The 17,703-nt window shown below is 36.1% G+C and overlaps 1 protein-coding gene across 7 annotated transcripts in view; it reads right to left on the bottom strand.

Moving 5' to 3' along the window:
• Mgat4c (MGAT4 family member C) overlaps positions 1-17,703 on the bottom strand; it is a 651,962-nt gene that overhangs the window by 220,040 nt on the left and 414,219 nt on the right. The window contains exon 1 of one of the 7 annotated variants that reach the window (XM_052753233.1): positions 8,092-8,328. The exons of 4 other annotated variants lie outside the window; for them this stretch is intronic. The gene's annotated coding sequence lies outside the window, so the exon portion shown is untranslated. Of the gene's footprint in view, positions 1-7,988; positions 8,329-17,703 lie in introns of those variants that run through there. 2 more of the 7 variants (XM_052753230.1, XM_052753232.1) reach the window with 2 other exon arrangements.

The following is a 17,703-nucleotide window of genomic DNA, read 5'->3' as shown; positions in this document are numbered from 1 at the left end:
AATCTCATCTTAGTGCATAAATGGATGAACTCAGGATGGCATGTTTTACAATTTAGACTCTCTGTCCTCTCTGAATTGATTTGTGTTTTCCTTACTCATACAACTTATTTAAAATGTTACACTGAACAGAAAATGCATGTGCTGGCTAGGTTTTCTCATCCTGATACAAACTTGAACCAAGTGGAAAAAGAGAACGTTAATTGAGGAATGCATCCACAGGACTGTCCTATGGGCATTGTCTTGATTTATGATTGGTGTTGAAGGGTCTATCCCACTGTGGGAGGTGGCTACCCTGGGTAGGTAATCCTGGGATATAAAATAAAGTATGATATGCAACCAGCGGATGCAAGGAAGTGAGCATCATTCCCCATTGGTCTCTTCTTGGTTCCTGCCTCCAGGTCCATGCTTTGAGCTCCTCCCCTTGAGTCCCCTAGTGATAGAAAGTAAGCTAAAAGCCAAATAAACCCCTTGCTCTCAAACTTACTTTTGTTTATATTGTTTATCAGTGACAAAAAAGTAAGCTCCAATACTCTCTTGTTGGGGGTATTTAGCTATGCCATTGTCTATGACCCATTATTTAATATAACTTTATGAGATGGTATGTCTAATATCATTAGTTGCAATACAGTGAAGAATGGTCTCTGGGCCTTTCCTGCTCCTCTGATAAGTCAGATTAACTTAAATAGTCCAAGACAATCCTTCAATTGGACTCATCTAGGAAACATTTCCCATTTGTTCAAGACTACAGCCAGCTGTCTCAGTGCAAACTATCTCTTGCATCTCTGGTTCAAAGGGCCTAACATCCCTCCAGCCAAGGAGCCTCTTGTGGTCAGTTATAACCAGTTACACAGAGCAACATTTTGCAAGGACCACCTATTCTCATAGATTGACATTAATTTTTAATTCTTGTCCATGTCCTCCTACCTTCATGCTACACTAACAATCTTTCTCTGAATCCATTGTGGTTTGTCCTGATAGTTTTGATTTTGTATTTATCAGAGGTCCCTCTGTGCAAATTCTGTACAGTATCTGTAAAATTGTTAACCTGTTTTGCTAGACCCAATAGTGTGTTCTTTAGAACTCTTCTGCTTTTTCAAAAAAAAAAAATGATAAACTCATTGTTTCTGTTCCCTGAGAACTTTTTGCAACACAATACAGTATAAGCATGCATATCCAACCTGGTCTTGTCTCCTAGGCTGCCAGCTCCTTCAGAGCAGCTGGGGTGTTTTGTTCATTGCCTATATAACTTAAAGGCTAAATAATTTGTTGCCTACCCTTAAATAATTGGAGAAATGGAATAGCACTCTTAGATATAAAGAAAAGTAACTTGAGTGAAAGATTGAACGGTTCTTTTATGTTTTAGAATTTCATTAACACCTTGATTCTTTAAGATGCAAACTTATGAAAGAAGAGTATTTTTTTAATCTCATTATATTTGTGACTCTCTTAGCAAAATTTTGGGATACATGTAAATGTTTCATTGAAGCAAAAGAAGACAAACAAACATGCACATGCATGTGTGAACTGGTTTTAAAAATAAAATTTTTTATCCTTCCTTTAAAAAAAGTGTGTTAACAATATGGAATAGCTTGAGTTAAAAAAGAACATCAGCTTAATTTCTTCCACCTCATCACCAACATGAATATAAGAAAAGTATAAATTAAATATTAAAAAAACACAAAGTAGAGTAAATTCAAGTGAGAATTGATTCAGACATTCAGATTTTTATTTGTATATGATATATTACATCATATCATTTTAAATTTTGATTTGTAAATTTGAGAGACATATCAAAGTTCTTATATACAGTAAAAAGAAATCTTTTATCTCTCACTTACGTTCACTAAAATCACTCTTTTCAGTGTACTTACTATTATTAGTTCAAATAATAGGTATTGATTTACATTAATTAGAGTTACATGACTATAAATATCAGTGTTAAAGAAGGCCTTACAGTAAACGCTGCCCTCCCCACACAAGGAGACTTACATACACACACACAAACACAGATATACAAAACACACCTACACACTACTAAGCAAGTCACTAACAATAAAAATACTAGCAAGAGTCAAGACTAATTGAGCATTTACTACCTCCAGCTGTAGTCCTCAGCATTCAGAAGATGAGTGCACCCAATCTCAAGAACACACATTTTTTTTTTCAGAACAACCCCAGTAGTAGGCATTTTTATCATCCTTTTCATGTGAAGACATAAAGGATATAAATGTGCGAGAGAAGACATTTTACTCACACGCTCTGGTGGTGGCAGAAACTATTCTTACCACCAGGCTAGGCAAACAAAGGAACAAGTGTGAACACACCTGTTGCTCAGTCGAGTTGCTGAGCAGCACTCTTTGCTAACCTCATTAGATGGTCTCCTGTATTTTAGTACGAGGAAAGTTTGCGGAACTTAATTTTATACTATAGTCTTGTCAATCAGAGCAGGTTTTAATCTGCCCTACCTCACATTTCAGCTCATTGTTTCATAGGTTTGACTTGCCATAAGAATACCTGTACTCATTTCTAGGAACAGCTCATTTTTTCCACATTGACACAGTGCCGTGGGCGTACCATGGCATCTTTTGCAGTATATCCTGGCACATCAGCAGAACAATGCTTTTGTGAATACTGTGGCCAAGATGACTTTCTCACCTTCTAGCTAAAGAAATCAATAACACATAAAACAGCTAATTCTCTCTTTTCGGTAGAATTTGACACTAAAACACTTTGACCTCAATTTATGTTGTCTCCATCACAAACATTACAAAAATAAATTTGGAAATGCCATTAGGGGACGATAACTCATTCCAAGGCGTAGTGCCTTCTAAAACTTCTTGGCAAAGCATCCACTGAGTAATGCCTCTTCCCTTATATGCTCTTTTCCCTTAAGTCTCACGGCAACTCTTAGAAGCCGAAAAGAGAAAGTCTTCAAAATTCGCTCAATTCTGAAAGTGCTGTGCTAGCTCTATGATGGTCCATCCAGGATGAGGAGCAGATTTAAAAATCCTAATCTTAATTATTGAATTCCCTTGGTACTCAATTCTACATCCATTTCACATATGTGCCCTACTTAACACACTATAATGAGGATTATTATTTTGAAATATGAACTATCTACCAAGAGTGAAATGTTTTGTGCTTAATCAATGAGCTTGAATTATTCAACAATTTGTATGTATATCATTAGAAAAATTCTTCAGTAGCTAATTGCTTGATCCCATCCAACACTTGTTTCTTCAACAATAAGTTCTGTGTATAGGTTGATTTATTTTCTCCTGAAGTTGCATTTCACACTTCTTTTCCTTTAAATTCTGTAAACAAATTTGAATTTCTATTAAATATTATAGTTGGCTCAAATTATCTTAAATACTAATATTAATAGAATTTGGACTACTGAAAAAGCATGTATTAAGTTGCGTATTGCTTCATTTGCTTGTTTAGACATGTTACTATATCTGGAAAGATACTTTTTTATTAACATAAGTTAAAAAGTTCCCCAATTCCTTATTGTCTGTTTGTGTAACCGAACTGTACTAAAAGTAAAGGATTAACTCAATGCATTTCATTGCTGAGGACTCGTTTATAAAACAGAGGATGAAAACAAAGTTGCTTTACATTATAAATACAAATAAACACAGTCCAAAATATGTGATGACTATATAACTCACTACACATTAAATATTTTAATTTTTGTTAAATTGCAGTTAAAACATTCATGAACAAATGTTTATCATAAAATAATTGGGAGATTCTTTCACAAAATCTGAATATAAAAGATGCAGAAATTCATTTTGGATTCCAGTATCTTAGAACTTAAATGCTTAAATGGAAACATCAAAAATATAAACGAGGCCATCCCTCAACATTGGTCTCTTATTTTCTTTTTTTTTTTTGAATTTTTGAAATTAATTTTACATACCAACCACAGTTTCCACTCCCTCCTCTCCTTCCATCTCCCCCCACCTCCTTTCTACCCTACCCCATCCACTCCTCAGAAAGGGTAAGGCCTCCCATGGGAGTAACAAAGATTGGCATATCAAGTTGAGGCAGGACCAAGCTCCTCCCCCTCTGCATGAAGGCAGAGCTAGGCATCCTACCATAGTGAATAGGTTCCAAAAAGCCAGCTCATGCACCATTAAAGATTCAGGTCCCACTTAAAGGGACCCCACAAAGAGACCAAGTTACACAACTGTCACTCACATTCAGAGGGCCTAGGTCGATCGCAGCTGTTGGTCTAGATTCTGTGAGTTCCCACAAGCTCCAGTCAGCTGTCCCCGCGGGTTTTCTCTAATGATCTTGACACACACACTTATACAGTCCCTCCTCCCTGTCTTCAACTGGACTCCCTGGGCTAGGCCCACCCAGTGCTTGGCTGTGGATCTCTGCATCTGCATCCATCAGTTACTGGATGAAGGTTCTATGGTGACAATTGGGGTAGTCACTAATCTAATTACAGAAGAAGGCCAGTACAGGTACCCTCTCCACTATTTCTAGGAGTCTTAACTGATGTCATTATTCATAATAGATGGAACATGGGAACAACCTAGATGCCCCTCAACTGAAGAATGGATAAAGAAATTGTGGTACATATACGTAATGGAGTACTACTCAGCGGTAAAGAACAATGACATTATGCAGGCAAATGGATGAAACTAGAAAAAATCATCCTGAGTGAGGTAACCCAGACCCAGAAAGACAAACAGGGTATGCATTCAGTCATAAATGGATGTTAGATATAAAACAAAGGATAACCTGGGTACAGTCTGAAACCCCAGAGAAGCTAGGTAACAACGATGACCCTAAGAGGGACTCACAGATTGCCCTGGGAAGGGAAATAGATGAGATTTCCTTGGTAAACTGGGGGGGGGATTGGGGGGGGGGGAATGGGGAGAGTAGAGAGAATGGTGAATGGGAACATGAGGTATCAGGATGGCTAAGTTGTCAGAGGGTCTGAGAGGGAGAGCAATAAAAGACATATCTTGATAGAGGGGGCCATTATGGGGTTAGGGAGAAACCTGGTGCCAGGGTCTTTCAATTTCCAAATAGCTCTAAGTTTTCTTCATCACACATTAAGCTAAATACTGTAAATTTTGGATTTAAAGATGAAACCATGCCAGATAAAAAGAAAGCACGATGTAGCATGTTCTCCTATATTTTCGGTTTTATAAAATAAGTACATAGATGTGACCTTGGCACAGAGTAGATATTCAAAGAGTTAACACTTAGTTTGATGCCTAAATATGTGAAAAGAAAGTAAGAGATGAATTGATTGCTTGATTGATTGGACTGACATTTATCAACCTGTTTCTAAGCCCTTCCTCCTCTACCGTTGGTTCAATGAATCGATGGGTGCTGAGATTAAGTTACAATTCCTACTACAAATCGCAAGGTGCCTATTTCCTTAGAATTACAATATCACATATTTTTATCCCAGAACAGCTACTAAGAATGAAAGGTTTTTGTCCATAAAAATGAAGATAAGTTGTAAGATACAACAGAATTAGTCTAAACATTCTACAATCTCAAACTAAGATACCAACATAGTAACTACACATTGCCGAAGTAGAAAGTTAGCTAGAAAGCCTAAAACTTATGGCACAGTTGAGTGCTTGAACTGAAAAGTTAGAAAACTAAAAGGTAGCATTTCTAGACAGTTGATGAAGAGACTTGCATTAAAATGTAGGAGAGAATGTACACACGTACCCAAAAAAAGTATACATTTCAATTAGACAAATCATAGCCAGAATGACAACCTTCAAGTGTGATGACTCTTCTTTCATGTGATCTGAGAAATGCAAAGAATATTTCAGGGACCTGTTCCTCACCATGCCCCCTTGCTCTTCTTAAGACCTTTGTGACTGTTAACTTGGTGTGCCACATACAAAGAGAAACACACTCAAAACTATAAAGTACTAATGATTACCTAACTCAGACAAAACCAGTATTTGTGTACTAGAAAACATTAGGGAACCCTGCAGAACACATAGCATCTTTTACCCATGTCACTGGCATGGAGATATTTTCCTCAGAAGTGTGTGGTAAAGGTAATTGCTATGATCCCAGTGATGTGTTCCCTTAAGAGAAAAATAAAAGCTAAAAGTCTTCACGTAATGAAGTTTATCAACTGGAAAATCACATCCTATGTATACACATGACACAGAGTTGCAAAAAGAAACTGGGAAAGAAAGTTCTTATGATAATAATCACAACTAGTACAGTGCATGTGTTAATAGAGAGGCTAAAACAGAGATAAATTCACTCCCATACACAGCAAAATACACCTTTAATGTCCAGACTGCTCACTGAGTGAGTAAGATTCTATCAGCTGTGACAGATTGATACAAACAGCTTTTAGGAGAATTAACTGTTAGAAAATTAATGCTTTCTCTTAGTCAAGATTGATCCTGTGTGAAAATAACAGCATCCATACTCATGGGTCATTCAATTCTGTTTTAAAGCTCTTAAGGAAAAGAAATGAAGGCAAACTTCATTTCCAAGCAATGCATCATTATACTTTGAATTCACAGTACAAAACTTCTATAATCCTAATTTTTGAATCTTTTTCAAATCCAGTGATTTGAAATTCACAGTACCTACAAATATAGATTTTTCTCTAAGTAAGATGAACTCCCAAAGTATACTTAAAAAGTTTTTTGAAGTTTGATTGATTCCATATTGTCTTGACTCCGACGAAAAGACCCATTCTTTAGATTGCGTTAATGTGCACTGGACACTATCAGCTCAGATTTGTTCTGGAGTGAACAGAATGCAGGAGTCAAATCGAACAATAGTGACGCCAAACAGGACCAGGCTAGCAGAAGCCAGAGAGTGAGACATTGCTGAGAAACCCCTGCTGTCTTCCAGTACAACTTGAACACCCCAGATTCTGATTTCTAATTATTAACCTTACTGGTTTGAAAAGACAGGGCAGATACTTTATGCTTAAAAAAAAAGAATAAAAATACATCTAAAGAGCAAAAGCACATCAAAGCCAAATGAAGTGGTCATTATTCAAAACTTTATTGCCGTTCACTGACAGAGAGCTTTTCAAATAAAAAGCATGTTAAATTCAGTCACACCTATTTATGTTTTTGCTGTCTTTATATCATAAAGAAAACCTTTCAATCAACTTAAATAGTCTGCTACTTTACACCATTAGAGCAGACATCTGAAGAACTAAATGTATTTTTTTAATAAATTCTCTTGGTAGCTTGGGGACATTGTCAGTCAATTAAGAGATTTTAGCATATTTGTATTTTAAGATCCCTATCAGATTCAATCAATTATATCCAGAGCAGTTCAGCAGTTGTAAACATATTTGATTTGCTATATAACATGAAAGGGACCCTCAGATGAAAATACCAGTATTGAAAAATAATTAGAACATGCAGAGCTCTTCATCACTCTGAAATGCATAAACACCGTGCTACCTACACACCCTAAAGCAGTTAGTACAATAAACTTCGTAACAGGGGGAAAAATACCCTACACTCTTCCTTAAAATTATTTGCTATTACCATTTCTTTGGGTTAAAAGGGTATATTTGCATGGAAAGTAACCCCAAGTTCATTTCCAAAACTGAAGCCTTGTGCTTACTTGGTAAATGCTGTATTTGCTGGCCAGGCACAACTTTAGAAAAACTGTCCCAAAGAACTGTCATTTAGCAATTAGCAACTTGAACTCATTTTAAATGTATAACCCTACTGCTTTGACTATTTTGCCCTTTTTGTCATTAGTAGCAAAATATGAAGAAATGAGGCAGAATGGTATTCATATACAGAATAGTTTAAAACATATATAAAAGATTACAGTCCTACGTTATCACTTACTTTCTGTTTTCTAAGGAAAAGCTGAAATACCTGCTATCCATTTTCTACTACAAATTAGTTTGCCAGATACAGATCAGCAGCTTTTCCCCCCATCCCTTTAGCTACATCTGTCCCTCCTTTTAACGATGCTAAACATTGCTCTGATTAAAAGCTTACCAGATAGGAACACTTCTCTCAGCTCTCAGTCCTTGCACTCTTCTCTCCGTGAGACACATCCACCTCTATTTCGAATGAGAAGGTAAACGGAACAGGCTCTTACCCGAGACAGGGAAAACAATTCGTTCAGCTAGATCCAACAGTGCTCTGCGCAGCCTGGCAGCATGAGTGATCCTTGGGCCTCACACAAAAGCAAGATAATTGGCTCTCAATGAAGACATGTAAACATCCATCATAATGGCACTCGGGCTGAAACTGAACGCTGCCTCAGCTGTTCTGTGTACTCCGACTGGAAGATGATGTCACAAACATCAACTGGGTGTACTCTCATTGGCTTCTGTTACCTGGAATCATATCTTAACCCTAAACTGTCAGCTGAAAATCAAAATGCTTCTCTCTAACTGTAATTTCTGCTGAAAAGAAGAATGGGAATTCTAAATAAGTTATTGGAGGATGGCATACAAAAATATTGTCCTCCAAGTAGACTAAGACCTATGTAACTGATTTATTACTTAGGATATATTAGGAATTTTATTCCTCTAGTGCACTTATTTTTAAAACTGCTACTTTTACAAAAGGTGATTAACTGGAAGAATAACTAAGGAAATGATTAGAATGATTGCAGTTTGGATTATATAATTCTTTAGATTGATTTCATAGTATGACACATTTGAATTTAAGAAAGCTAAGAAAAAGTATAATGTAGATAAATGTGTAATTCAATCTGCCCAGAAAAACATCTGTATTTTTAAGTTTCTAATAGAAATAGAAAAAAAAGATAGCATATTTTATTCTCTGATGTTAAACAGTATCTTCAAAGTTTGTGCAGTAAAGCTTAAATTATGAATTATTGAAAAGTATAACTTTACAAAATTGGATTATAAAAATGAGTAATTTTTAATTTTCTAAATAATGAACTCTAGGTAAAGATTCCTTCTAATCCCTTGCCATTTCCAAAATGCATAAATTATTTTACTGGGTCATTTCAATAAAAGTTTCAAAAGTTTACAATGACTAGAAAAAAAACTGCCCCTATCCCCTACTACTTTCTGACAGTTATGGCCATTGGATTAACTCATTCTGTTTATCATTTGATGAGATACTGGGGACAGGATTCTAGATGGACTTCAAGATGCAAGGCTATAATTTACAGTCTATAAGAACTTGATCCCATTAGCATCTATTATAAAGAGCAAGTGTGAGACTATCACCCATAGCAAAAATGATATAAGGCAATGTATACACTTGTCATACAAAACAAAGTATATTACATAGTAAAAATCAATAATATTACTATGCATAAGACCATATATTCACTTCAGTGATGTTTATGAGGGTTAAAATGAAACATGAACTCAGTGCTCTCAAAATAATGAAAGAAGAAATATGTTAAACTCTTTAAATTTAAACTTTGACATAATATGGCAAATCAGTTTGGTTTATAATAGTAACTCACACTAAGGGATTTTTTTTTCTTCAAAGATGCTGCCTTTCCAGGATTATTTTGGATTTAATCATATTAGTCAAGCCTAAGAAGAACCTAGATTAAAAAAAAATCTATTTGTCAAGATGTTCTTTGAGCTAATGTGGAAGACACTGCTCATTTACTTCTGCCTAAAATCACAAGGTTTTAGATGGAAATCTGTATGACATGGAAAGTGAAATAAAATTGAATTACAAATCAGAAAGATGAATTTGGACAATGGGAATGTCAGCTGTACTTCTGGTAGACAAATGATAAGGCTACAATATTATATTTGCTAAGAGGATATGTCATGGAGAAAATAATTTATAAAGTAAAATATGCTCCTCTACTTCATGTTTTATATAAAATATTAATGGTATGAATATTTAATGCCAGAGATAGATAACTAGAAAAAATTAGGTTATATCCAGCTGCACTAGAAAACATCCTGATATATATGCCATTCAGCTCTATCTTTCTGATAAATGTATATTACAATAATTAAATGCACAAAATGGTGATATTTCTTCCTTTGCTTTGCCTTTGCTCTAGTGCTTCCAAACAACTTACAATAGCCTTAAAAATGGATCAAAGTGAGAACTGGAGAATGATATGATGAGTGCTCCATTGTCATTTTGTATCAATTACTTTCTTTCTATACATGATTCACCTATAGGTGATTATCTAAGTACAAGGTACAGGTTCTGCATCATGAAAGTTATAATTTTAAGATACATATTCTAATGCATATATATTCAAAAGGTTAATATCTTAATCAATCAATAATTTAAATTTTCAATATCATTTTAAGTGAAAAAATATTTTTGTATCTTCAAGTTTTGTGTGAATTATTAAAATTAGTAGAACGTATTTTAACTATTAGGAGAAATAATGGGGAGAACAGTGGGGGAGAAACATTTAATATTAATATTATTACTATAATAAATGAGCATTTAGCCCAGAATTTTATTTTAACTCATTGGAGAGAAACGTATTGTGTGTGCATGGGTGTGTGGGTTTGCTCGAATGTCTGTGTGTCTATGTGGGGGTCAGAGAGTGTATGTGCTGGTGCTCACAGATGCCAGAAGAGGGCAATGGCAATGGTTATCAGTGGAGCTGAAATTACAGGCAGTTGTAAGCTGCCTAACTTGAGTGACGGGGATCAAACTGGGTCCTCTGCAAGAGCAGTACATCCGCTTATTTGCTAAGCCATGCTTCCAGCCCATAAAAAATATATTTTATTTTTTAAAATTACATAGGCATATTCAGAGAGGATTTGATATAAACCTAGGATATAATTAATTGTATGTAAAAAATCAATCAAGTGATCGGGAGTGATGTAAGTGTCCTCTTTGCAAGGAAAATGCAAACTGCATGTTATTTTTTGAATAATAATTTTGACATTAATACACACCATAGTAAAAACACGTTCTTTCAGTACTTTGAAAAATGTTCAATTTTCATCAAAGGAAAAGAAACTTTGCACTTTAAAGTACACTTCTTGGCATTGTATCACTATTTATTATTTATTCCAGCTGTGATGGTCAGCTAGCATTTCTGAGTTCCAAAGAGAATAAAGTATATAATTTAAAAGCATATAAAAGAGGAAAACCACTATAGGGAATTAGTGTAGTCTTTATTTTTAGTGTATTTATAATGTGTATGTGTTATGATATAAAGAACACGGAGGCTCTGTATTATTTTTTTAAAAATCTGAGAAGTTATTTTGTAGTTCAAGCAAGTACATCTCACTCAGTTTTATTACCATACCTACGTGCTATACATTTCCCAAGAGCTAAAATCACTGCAGTATTTAATTGCCTGACAATTATTTCTGTTACATCAATTTTGTGGTTAAACTAATTATTTATATTATCAAAACAAATCAGCACTAGAGGCTAATTAGACTAGAGAAGCCATCGTACACTGTCTCTCATCTTACATATTAATAAGGTTTAGGTTAATATTAACTTTGCAAGAGATGATCGTATCTTTTGGGTGATAATTTACAGACAGAGCATAGAAATTCAAACAAGCTTTAAATGACCCTAACCAGTTTTCCTTTGAACAGTTAAGAATATTAAAATTGCAGCATTCTGCATCATCTTGAAGCAGAGACTTGCCCATTACCTAGTTATCCACAAGATGGCAGCTCTGGGTATTTAGCCATTAAGGAATTTAATGTGATCCTGTTTTAGCTAATCATAACATGTAAAGCATGTGAATAACTTATAAGTGTATGTGTCCCTAATTATTTGATCTGTTAATTTCAGAATAATAAAATCTATTGAAAATACCAATTATTTAAATCACCTTAAAATATGTGATTTCAAAACACTGAAAACTAGCTAACCCAGTGTCCAGCTATTTCATGATGAATAATTTCAGAAGTCACTATCCTTGTAAGTTCTTGCTTTGTTTTGATTTTGTTTCAAAATAACCTATTTCTTTAAAAATGCAAAGTTAGCATTTAAAACAAAAAACTGCAGCAGTTTTACCTTACTGAGACAGAGAGCTATGACAACCACATTTTCCATCTAGTCAGTTACAGATATAATTTATTTTCAATAAGAATATCTATTTACTGATGGCACCTGAACCCCCCTTTAATATACAATCATTTCCATAGCCACCATTTTTCTTTATATCTACCTCAAATCTCTTTGGTTTAGACTCCACTTATACCATCGTTATCTTTGTTTGAGTACAGATAATTTTTTTGAAAATACTTGGAATTATTGGGTCACATTTCTTTTCAGATAGTGGGTAATAAGTCGATACTTACTTGTGTTTACATGGTAGTAACTGTCACTTTGGGGAAGGATGAAATAATTTGAAAGGGGCGACAAGAGGTAAAGAAATGTGAATCCTCATATATGAAGGCAAGAATCGAATTCAATTTCAAAACACCAGTTTAGAGTGCAACTTACCCTATTTTAATGTATATGTTGAACTTTTTAGATGACAATGGGAACTAAAATCTGATAGATACACAGACTTGTGTTTATCATGTTCTCTGAACAGTCATGAGTCCTGTGTTTACATGTTCCTCCTTCATTAACGGTATTTGATTTGATTAATAATGTCTATTTTTGTAGAAACTTTTACAAATATTAATACCTCAATTGGTCCTTTGTATGTGTGTCATGCTATTCAAAGTTAATCAAATAATGCTATTTTTTCCATCTTGATGAAGCAGAGTAATACTGATATCACGAAAATTCAAAATATTTGTCTTGGTGAAAAATCGTCTAGTGGAAATCACTTTATATTCTACCAAGATATGGCCTATTTGTGCAAAACTCACTGTGCTTAAAACCTGGTTTCAGACACATGGATATTTGTATATGAAAGACACTGAGAAACAGTACTTTCTGTGTTTATTTATCAGTACTAGTCCTTTGAGATAGAGAATTATTTAAAGTATTCAGAATAATCCAATTATCACAAGTAGGCTTAGCATTATTTTAATAATAAATGAAACAGTGATATCATCACCGTCATTGCCTTTACAACCACTACTAACACATTCTGGGTGATTATTTTGGACTAAGAACGATTCTAGCTATTCTAAACATTTTTCCTCGCCTGATTCATTTGTCTTATTTTTAAACATCATTGCAAGAGAGGGTAAAATTTTTAAAGCAGCTTTTATTATATATGTTGTTTTGTGTGTCTAGTGCAGTTCTACATCTTTAACACAGATTATTTCTCTTTAAATAAAAAGTCACTGGTGTGTGTGCGTGTGTGTGTGTGTGTGTGTGTGTGTGTGTGTGTGTGTGTGTGTGTGTGTGTACAACATGCATATGCATCTGGGTATAAGAGTTGTATTTTTGTGCCATTATAATCTGTCACAGCAGTTGTTTTTCAGCAGATCATTTAGGTCTCCCATTACTTCAGCCTTTTTCTTAATTCTTCCCTGTCTTCTGGAGAATGAAACTAGAATATTTTCTTTAAACTTTGCTTTGCCCATCTCTATTAAATAACTCTTCTTTGTGTTTGTGAGCTATCAGCTGAGAATGCATTATGCATCATTCACCACTTCACCTGCAGTTATTCAGCAACAGTGTAAAACTGTGAATTCAAGATCCAAATTATAAAATGTCTGGTTGGTTCTTTGGTAGATAAGTAACCAGCATCTTTCTGGAACTTTGTAGGGGAGTACTTGAAACCATATCTTTAGATAAGATCTTGGTTGACTGTTGTCTAGGATCTCATCATCCATGTTAATCCCTGGACTCATCAAAGACAAGTGATCACTCAGATAGCTAAAAGAACTTTATGATTGCTCAAGGCAATAGATAGTGGTATTAGTAAACTATATATAATATAGTAGGCATATAGTTTGTCATGTCTTTAGGACCATACTGATGTCTTTGTGTATTTGGAAAATGTACTGAACACATTTTAGGTCAAATCTGCACAAATAAGAAAAATCACTAGTAGGCAATGTGAACATACAGGAGACAACTTGATATTGTATTTTCCTTCCAGACACAATCTCCTTTTGAAGCATTGTGCACTGTGACTGACAGAGGATCAAAACTTCTTAAAGTCACAAGGGCAGTATTCCTATGTCTCACCAATCTGAAATCAAAATCAGTTAAGATGCTAGAAACAGACAGCTATTTTCCAACAGCTTTGATTGGAATATACAGGATAAGTACTGTGTAAAATATACGTACCTCATCTGGTACCTCATGTGGCAGGTATAGTTTGGATGGATGTTGCCTAGAGGACATGTGTTAACAGTTTATTGGATCTCTTACAGTGCTCTTGGGAGGTGGAGGAATCTTTATGTGGAGCTCTGTGAAAAGAAGGTAGGCTGGCAAGTGTGTGCCCTTGAAGATATACACCTCTAGTTTTCAATGTCTTTCACATCCTGACTGCTCTGAAGTCAGCAGAGCCACATATCATATGGGTGCATTCATGTTCACACATACAAGTGCATGTACACACACACACACACACACACACACACACACACACACACACACACACTACAAATTCAGTTACAAAATGAGGAATAACCACTCAAAACAGAAACTTAAAAAAAAATCTAGCCTTTAATCCCAGCACTCGGGAGGCAGAGCCAGGCGGATCTCTGTGAGTTCGAGGCCAGCCTGGGCTACCAAGTGAGTTCCAGGAAAGGCGCAAAGCTACACAGAGAAACCCTGTCTCGAAAAACCAAAAAAAAAAAAAAAAAATCTATTTCAGAGATAGCATTCCAGTCCAGGGCCACAAAGGCTCAGAGCTACTGTATCATATAAAATGTACTTAGTCCAATTTCAAATGTCATCATCATTTAAAAAGTTCTAGCACTAATCAAATGTGAAAAACAAACAAACAAAAAGCCAAAAACCAAAAAAACTACAGTCTCTACTGAAACCCAATACAATCTGCAAGATATGAAACCCTGTATACTTATGGCAGCAGTATTCACATTCTAAAATAAAGACGAAGAAAATAAAAAGAAAGTCTGAGTCAAAGCAAAACCAAACAGTGCAAGTATCAAATCCTGTGGCCCTAAGTCTGGCATCCAGGCACATGGTGGCAGCCATTATCTTGCTTCAGCTTTATGAAAAATCCTTCACAGTTCACCTGGCCTCTCTTTGGGGGTACTTCCACTCAACCCAGCAGGCAACCAACATTCTTGGCATCCTCAATATCCTGAGGACTCGACTGCAACCAAGGCTTCACTCTTGCATCAGTGACTTTTTTGACTATTGTCACTAATTTCTGACGAAAGCTACCTGAGGGAAGAAGTGTTCATTTCAGTTTGAGGCGACACAGCCCATCCCGACTGCAGACACGTGGCAGCATAGCTCAGGACCTGGGCCTGTGTTCCCAGTCAGGGAGCAAAAAGAAGTAATCCTGATGCTCACATTATTTACTAATCTTTATTCTGACCAAGCCCCCACCCCATCAAAGGTGCTGCCCACAATCAGGGTGGTTCTTCTCTCTTCCACTAAACCTTTCTTGATTCAACCTCATAGATATTCTCATCTTATCTAGGTCATTATCCCTCATTATTCCTGGACAATATTTGATAACCATTCCTTTGTATATAGTCTTGTATTAGGTTAGAACCTTCTCATTTAGACAAAAGGGAGAGATGTAGTGGGTAGCCATTCCAGCTTTGATCTGGAAGTTCCAACCCCCATTGAGGCTTTTGTAACTGTCATGCCTACAAGGCGGAGCCAAGAGAGGACCCTGAAGACCTGAGATCCAGATGTGCTGCCTCTCTTGGTTCCTGGACCCTGGACGCTGGAGGTAGACCAAGCAGAGTTCTCCAGAGAACACCGCTGGACTGCAACAAACCTTCCCCAGACCCTACAACCTACCTATCCCTTCATTTGTAAGTTACGCCACTAAATAAACCTCCCTTTTAACTACGTGGAGTGGCCTTAATAATTTCACCAAAATAACCCTCAAACTTCCATGTGTCAGGTATTCTCTACAGAGAACCTGCCCCTAATTTGCACTGACCTATCTCACAGTAATGCTGGGTTTGGTTGTAGTCATTTTGTATTTGTTTGTGTGTTTCCTTTTTTTAGTGGAGTCTTCTTGGCAGACCCTGGACCCTGTGGTTCTTGTAGACTGCATTTCTGTAAAACGGTACTGCACACAAGATGTCAAGTTCTGTTAACCTGCTTGTGATATAGCTGGACCTTTTTGGACCATGCTACAGAACTCTCAGAGTATCCAAGCAATTGAACTGGCATAAACACATTCCTAGAAATTCATTTTGGAGTAGAGAATCTGTATATTTTCCTTTCATGGTACTCTCCTTTAAAGTGTATGTTTTGCAAAGATGTTTGCATTTTTACAAGCTGTAGCCTATACTGGGTGGGGTTATTTCATTGAGGGTCCATTATTCATGTCTTTGGTACAATCTGAACAGCTTCTTAATAGTGGTAGTCATTTTAACAATGACACTCACTTTGCCTTCACTCACCTTGTCTATAATTTTAAATATTCAAACTTCTTTCCTCATCAATTTGAACTTTTTTTTTAAATTTTTCTATTATACTTGCTTTTATGGAAACTTACTTTCAAATCTCAGTGAGCAATAACCACAAATAACAGAACCACAACATAAATGTCATGTTCTTCATTAATTCTAAAGTTAGTTCCCTCATACTTTTTTTTCACCTAGCATATTTTTTTTTATTTTTATTTTGCAGTACAATTCAGTTCTACATATCAGCACAGATTCCCTTGTTCTCCCCCCTCCCGCCCCCCTCACCTTTCCCCCAGCCCACGCCCCATTCCCACCTCCTCCAGGGCAAAGCCTTCCCCGAGGACTGAGATCAACCTGGTAGACTCAGTACAGGCAGGTCCAGTCCCCTCCTCCTAGGCCGAGCCAAGCAACCCTGCATAGGCCCCAGGTTCCCTCATACTTTTAACATGCTTTTGGAATAGATAAAAAATGTGATATTGTAACACGAGTAGCTTTCAGTCCAAATCCCAGCAGTCATGTTTCTACCTAAAATCCCACATGAACAAGATTCACTGATCACATTTTTATCAACATACTAGCCTTCCAGTCTCCAAATAGAAAGACCTTTAAATGTGGTGATGTATTATGTCCCCCCAAATACTGTGCACCCTAATAAAGTTTATCTGAGGATCAGAGGAAAAAGCTAGCCACTATAGAAAATATAAAGGTCAGGCAATGGTAGCACAATCCTTTGATCCTGTCGTTCAGGAGGCAAAGATCCATCTGGATCTCTGTGAGTTCAAGGCCACAATGGGAACCGGGCCAGGCATGATGGAACATACCTTTAATCCCAGCATTAACCATACAGATCTGGAGGTCTGTACAGACAGACAGGAAGTAATAGAGCTGGGCAGGATAAGGAAGTGATGTAGCTGGGCAGAGAGAGGAAGTGAGATGCAGAACAGAAAAAGCATATAGGCATGGGTATACAGGAAGAAGGTCTCTTTGGAGACTGAGGTGTCAGTGAGGTGAGGTTTTCTGTGGCTTGTTCTATTTCTCTGATCTCTCAGTTTTTCACACAAATATCTGGCTCTGGGTTTTTATTAATAAGACCATTTAGCAATCCATCTTACATTTAAATATTGCCTACAATATTTTAGAGATTTTTCTATTCTGCATCTCCCAACTCATTCACAGTCTTCCTTCAAACGATTTCCTTAGGATCAATAACCATGTGGTTAGATTAATCATAGCCATGCAACTACTTCATAAATACACACTTAGTTATCACTGTGACAAAATAGCTT

The sequence above is a fragment of the Peromyscus californicus genome, unplaced genomic scaffold, assembly GCF_007827085.1.
Source record: "Peromyscus californicus insignis strain IS unplaced genomic scaffold, ASM782708v3 Scaffold_24__1_contigs__length_46423439, whole genome shotgun sequence".
Classification (NCBI taxonomy): domain Eukaryota; kingdom Metazoa; phylum Chordata; class Mammalia; order Rodentia; family Cricetidae; genus Peromyscus; species Peromyscus californicus.
Note: the sequence above shows the minus strand (reverse complement) of the source record. Positions and strands in the feature narration are given on the sequence as shown.